At 48.5% G+C, this 6,619-nt stretch overlaps 1 protein-coding gene across 1 annotated transcript in view; it reads left to right on the top strand.

The window, feature by feature from the left end:
* Positions 1-6,619, top strand: part of AXIN1 (axin 1) — a 55,066-nt gene that overhangs the window by 268 nt on the left and 48,179 nt on the right. The window lies entirely within an intron of this gene.

The raw sequence follows: 6,619 nt of genomic DNA on the forward strand, positions 1-6,619 counted from the left end.
ACTGGGTGCTGTGTTACTGGCATGCTGTGGTACTGGGTGCTGTGTTACTGGCGTGCTGTGGTACTGGGTGCTCTGTTATTGGCATGCTGTGGTACTGGGTGCTATGTTATTGGTGTGCTGTGGTACTGGGTACTGTGTAATTAGCATGCTGTGGTACTGGGTGCTGCATTATTGGTGTGCCGTGGTACTGGGTGCTGTGTTATTAGCGTGCCATGGTACTGGATGCTGTGTCTTTGGCATGCCGTGGTACTGGGTGCTGTGTTATTGGCATGCTGTGGTACTGGGTGCTGTGTTATTGGTGTGCCATGGTACTGGGTGCTGTGTAATTAGCATGCCATGGTACTGGGTACTGGGTGCTGTAGTACTGGGTGCTGTTATTGGCATGCTGTGGTACTGGGTGTTGTGTTATTGGTGTAATGTGGTACTGGGTGCCGTGTTATTGGCATGCTATGGTGCTGGGTGCTGTGGTACTGTGTGCAGTGTTATTGATGCCATGGTACTGCATGCTGTGTTATTGGTGTGCTGTGGTACTGGGTGCTGTGTTATTGGCATGGTATGTGTTGGGTGCTGTGTTATGGGCATGCTGTGGTACTGGTGTGCTGTGGTACTGGTATTATGTGCTCATGCCAAAAGAACTTGAGGGAGAGATGAGCTGGGTTTACAGTTTAGGTTGGGTAGCAGGCACCTCCCCAGAGATTTGGAGGAATTGCACTATCACCTTCTGTTTTTCTGAGCTGCACTGGAAAGATCTGACTCCATTCTCTTCATACGGTGTGGATGGGGCTTTTTTTCTTCCCTTCAGACATTTTTTGAATGTTTTCTTTATCAACAGTGTTATTTCATTATATTGTGTTTTGCTTGGGGCTTTTTTCTTTCGTTGTGCTGAAGAAACTTGTCCTTTAATTCTGGACTTAAAAAATACTATTTCTTTTCTGTTTTTTCTGAGGTAGGTCTGGAAAAAAAGGCTCGAGCAGTCCTCCTGCATCAGCCTCCGGAGTAGCTGGGACTACAGGCACTAGCACACCCCACTGATTTTTTTTTTCCCCCCGAGACGGAATTTTGTTCTTGTTACCCAGACTGGGGTGCAATGGTGCGATCTCGGCTCACCGCAACTGCTGCCTCCCGGGTTCAAGCAATTCTCCTGCCTCAGCCTCCTGAGTAGCTGGAATTACAGGCATGCACCACCATGCCCAGCTAATTTTGTATTTTTAGTGGAGATGGGGTTTCTCCACGTTGGTCAGGCTGGTCTCAATCTTCCAACCTCAGGTGATCCGCCCGCGTCGGCCTCCCAAAGTGCTGGGATTACAGGTGTGAGCCATCGCACCCGGCCCACCTTGCTAATTTTTTTACAGTTTTTTTGTAGAGACAAGGTCTCCCTGTGTTGCCCAGGCTGGTCTCAAGCTGCTGGCCTTGAGCAGTCCTCCTACCTTGCGCTTTCAGACAGTTGAGATTTCAGGTGTGAGCCATTGATTGCATCTGACCAGAGATGTTGTTTCTTTGATAATTTCTTCTCTTCTATCTTTACCGTTTCTCGTTTTAGAACTTATTTGAGATCTTATTTAGATTTTGGACCATTTAGAGTGATCCTTTAAATTTAAAATCTTTCACATATTTTGCATTTCTTTTTGTTGTGTTTTCATATCTTTTCAATACTCTTTTTCTGCCTTTGCTTTCTGAATATACACTCAAAAATTTATCCTTTTTTAATATATGTATATCAACATTTAAAAATCTTTCTGGGCCAGGCGTGGTGGCTCAAGTCTGTAATCCCAGCACTTTGGGAGGCCAAGACGGGCGGATCACGAGGTCAGGAGATCGAGACCATCCTGGCTAACACGGTGAAACCCCGTCTCTACTAAAAAATGCAAAAAACTAGCCGGGCGAGGTGGCGGGCGCCTGTAGTCCCAGCTACTCGGGAGGCTGAGGCAGGAGAATGGCGGGAACCCGGGAGGCGGAGCTTGCAGTGAGCTGAGATCACACCACTGCACTCCAGCCCCGGCGACAGAGCGAGACTCTGTCTCAAAAAAAAAAGAAAAAAAAAAAAATCTTTCTGGAGATGTTAAAGATGTTAACTGTAATTTTTTTTTTTTTTCTTGAGACAGTCTTGCTCTGTCATCCAGGCTGGAGTGCAGTGGTGTGATCTCAGCTCACTGCAGCCTTAACCTCCTGGGCTCAAGAAATTATCCCACCTTAGCCTCCTGAGTAACTGGGACCACAGGTGTGCCTCACTGTGCCTGGGTAATTTATTATTTATTTATTTATTTTGAGACAGAGTCTCTCTATGTTGGCCAGGCTGGAGTGCAGTGGCACAATCTCAGCTCAGTGCAACCTGTCTCCCGGGCTCAAGAAATTCTCCTGCCTCAGCCTCCTGAGTAGCTGGGATTACAGGCATGGGCCACCATGCCTGGCTAATTTTTGTATTTTTAGTAGAGATGGGGTTTCACCATGTTGGCCAGGCTGGCCTCGAACCCCTGACCTCAGGTAATCTACCTCCCTCAGCCTCCCAAAGTGCTGGGATTATAGGCATGTGAGCCACCACGCCTGGCCCGGTTTTTAAAATTTTTATTCTTTTAATTTCTTTTATTATTTTTAATTTTTATTTTATTTTTTTATTCGATTTTATTTTATTATTTATTATTTCTGTCACCCAGGCTGGAGTGCAGTGGTGTGACCACTGTTCACTTCAGCCTCTACTAGAGAGGGGATTTCACCATGTTGGCCAGGCTGGTCTCGAACTCCTGACCTTAGGTGATCCGCCTACCTCTGCCTCCCAAAGTGCTGGGATTACAGGCGTGAGCCAATGCTCCTGGCCTTGGCTAATTTTTTTTTTTTTTTTGTAGAGAGAGGTTCTTTTGTGTTGCCTAGGCTGATCGCGAACCCTTGGCCTCAAACAGTTCTCCTGCCTTGGCCTCCCAGTGCATTGGAATTAAAGGTGTGAGCCATGGCGCCTGGCTGCAGGTCTTTTTTTTTTTTTTTTTTTTGAGACGGAGTCTCGCTTTGTCACCCAGGCTGGAGTGCAGAGGCGCAATCTTGGCTCACTTCAAGCTCCGCCTCCTGGCTTCACGCCATTCTCCTGCCTCAGCCTCCAGATTAGCTGGGACTACAGGCGCCCGCCACCTCGCCCGGCTAGTTTTTTGTATTTTTTAGTAGAGACGGGGTTTCACCGTGTTAGCCAGGATGGTCTCCATCTCCTGACCTCGTGATCCTCCCGTCTCGGCCTCCCAAAGTGCTGGGATTACAGGCGTGAGCCACCGCGCCCGGCCTGGCTGCAGGTTTTAGATCCTGTTTCTAAAAGTTAAATATGCTTTACTTGTGGTTGTGACGTTGCTGCGGCGAGTTCTCTAAACTGTCCTTGGACCGTGGGGCCCTTGGTTGTTGCTGGTCCACCACCATCTGCAGGGGTTGTGAACAGAGGACTGTCAGGGATCATTTTCGCTGCTGAAGGCTGCCAAACTGCGGATTCTCGTGCTGCCTGTCTCAGGCATCAGGCCATCCGCGAGCCCCTCCCGAGGTGTGGGAGTGTCATGCCATCCATGTGGAAACTGAGGCCCTGGGAGATTAAGTAACTTCCCATCTGCTGTAGTCAGGGTCGGGCCCTTAGTCACCTCTGTCTCTGGAACCCACAGCCTTGGAAATGGCACTTTTGAGCAGGGGCTCAGCGAGGCTGGGGGTCAGACCAGTGGCTGAGGTGCACCTGTGTGGAGATCTGAGGGTGACGTAAGTAGAGGCACTGGGGTGAGGGCCCCTCATGCAGTGTCAGGCTTGCACTGTTGCTTAGAAATTCCATTAGCTTTGGAATTTATAGCTTCGTGGTGCAGTGTGGAGTTATGTTGGAGATACCATAAAGATAAAGCATTTCCATGGCGAACAAAAAACTTTGCAAATTAAAGCAGCCCAGGCCGTTTTTGCTTTGACTTCGTTATGCGTCCGCTTACTGCTGTGCATTCTATACGCCGATCAGAGCGTTTGGTAGGTGCTCATGAGTTGGTTGCGTTTGGTTCATTTGGGTGATGTGAAACTCCTTTTAAAAGAAGTAGAAAAAAGTTAAATATCTCATAAAAATAAAGATTTTCTATTTCTGCCTCGGAGTGTTTCTCTCCAGACGGGCTTCTTCCTGCTACACACTCAGAGTCAAGGAAACTAGACACAGCTGCTTTGGAGTGTTAGGGACTTCCCTGAGCTGTCAGCCCAGGGAAGGGTTCCAGGATCCCTGACAATGTCACAAAAAGGGTAGACCCAGCTTGGAACTTGCAGTTTCTAAATTACTTCAAGGGAACAAATCAGAGTGCTTCACGTACAAGATTTTTACCTTAACTAGATTCATAAGTATTAGGTGTTTTAATTTTTAATAAGACGTGGCTTTCAGAAGTTGTCATTTTCGTCTTGTAGCTTCAGCACTGAGAACTGGTCTCCTTCGGGTGAGTTTTATGCAGGATTCAGGGACCGTGACGGTAAGCCGGCAACCTGGTTTTGGGTAAATTATGGATTCAGACTTCTGCTGAGGAGGCTCTGAGGCTGGCGTGAGACTTGCCACCCTGCAGTCTGCAGCGGCTGTGGTCCGGCTGGCCTTCCTAAAGACCCTGGAGCAATAGGGCAGATTGCATCTTGGCAAATGACTCTAAATTGCCTGCAATTTGTTGGGAATTACCACTTCTAAATGTTTGTTGCAGTCGTAGATATCTGAGCTTGTGAGAGGTCATTGGCTCTTCTTTGGAACTGATAAATTCCTGGGGGCTTCTGCTCCAGGGGTCAAGGCTGGAGTGAGGGGGCTAGTGTCTCCTGGGGAGGAAAGCATAAAACATTTTTTGTTCTACTTTTTAAATGTTACCACTCTTCATTACATAAAGTGTTTCTCATCAGATCCTTGTGAACCTAAAAATGTGATGTGAAGCCATTTGTACATTTCCAGGCTCTGAAGAGACTTTTGCGACATTTAAGAAATCTGGCAGTGAGCAGCACAGAACTGATTTAAATGCACGGTGTTGATGCTGAGCAGAGGAAAGAGGTCTTCAGTTTCATAACTGATCGTGTTGAGCACTAACTAGTGAGTCTCATTAGTGAGTTCTTTGGTGCGTTATAATTTTCGAAGCGCTTTTCATGTACATTATTTCATAGTTATCAGTCAATGCAAAGACAGATTGTTGTCAGAGTTCTATGTGAAAGACATTTGGTAGCAGGCACAGTGGCTCACATCTGGAATCCCAGCACTTTGGGAGGCCAAGGGGGGTGGATTGCTTGAGCCCAGGATTTTGAGACCAGCCTAGGCAACACAGGGAGATCCCCATCTCTACAAAAAAACAGAAAAATTGAGATGAGTGTGGTGGCACGCACCTGTGGTTCCAGCCACTCGGGAGGCTGAGATGGGTGGGTCACCTGAGACCGGGAGGTTGAGGCTGCAGTGAGTGAGGTTGTGCAACTGCTCTCCAGCCTGGCTGACAGAGAAAGACCCTGTCTCAAAAAAAAAAAAAAGGGTTGGACGCAGTGGGTCATGCCTGTTATCCCAGCACTTTGGAAGGTCAAGGCAGGAGGATCACGAGGTCAAGAGATGGAGACCATCCCGGCCAATATGGTAAAACCCCGTCTCTACTAAAAATACAAAAATTGGCCAGGCACGGTGGCTCATGCCTGTAATCCCAGCACTCTGGGAGGCCGAGGTGGGCTGGTCACAAGGTCAGGAGATAAGACCATCCTGGCTAACACAGTGTAACCCCATCTCTACTAAAAAATACAAAAAAAAAAAAAAAAAAAGGTTAGCCAGGCATAGTGGCAGGCGCCTGTAGTCCCAGCTACTCGGGAGGCTGAAGCAGGAGAATGGCGTGAACCCGGGAGGTGGAGCTTGCAGTGAGCCAAGATTGCACCAGTGGACTCCAGCACTCTAGCCTGGGTGACAGAGTGAGACTCTGTCTCAAAAACAAAAACAAGGCCGGGCGCGGTGGCTCAAGCCTGTAATCCCAGCACTTTGGGAGGCCGAGACGGGTGGATCAGGAGGTCAGGAGATTGAAACCATCCTGGCTAATACGGTGAAACCCCGTCTCTATTAAAAAATACAAAAAACTAGCGGGATGAGGTGGCGGGCGCCTGTAGTCCCAGCTACTTGGGAGGCTGAGGCAGGAGAATGGCGTAAACCTGGGAGGCGGAGCTTGCAGTGAGCTGAGATCCGGCCACCGCACTCCAGACTGGGTGACAGAGTAAGATTCCATCTCAAAAAAAAAAGAAAGAAAGAAAACACAGAACAAAGAAATGATCTGATATCCCACTGCTCAGAGATACTACTATTCTATCTGGATCCCTCTGGATTTTTCTTTTTCTTTTCTTTTTTCTTTTTTTTTTTTGAGACGGAGTCTCGCTCTGTCGCCCAGGCTGGAGTGCAGTGGCCGGATCTCAGCTCACTGCAAGCTCCACCTCCCGGGTTTACGCCATTCTCCTGCCTCAGCCTCCCAAGTAGCTGGGACTACAGGCGCCGCCACCTCGCCCGGCTAGTTTTTTGTATTTTTTAGTAGAGACGGGGTTTCACCGTGTTAGCCAGGATGGTCTCGATCTCCTGACCTCGTGATCCGCCCGTCTCGGCCTCCCAAAGTGCTGGGATTACAGGCTTGAGCCACCGCGCCCGGCCACCCTC

The sequence above is a fragment of the Piliocolobus tephrosceles genome, chromosome 17, assembly GCF_002776525.5.
Source record: "Piliocolobus tephrosceles isolate RC106 chromosome 17, ASM277652v3, whole genome shotgun sequence".
Lineage (NCBI taxonomy): Eukaryota > Metazoa > Chordata > Mammalia > Primates > Cercopithecidae > Piliocolobus > Piliocolobus tephrosceles.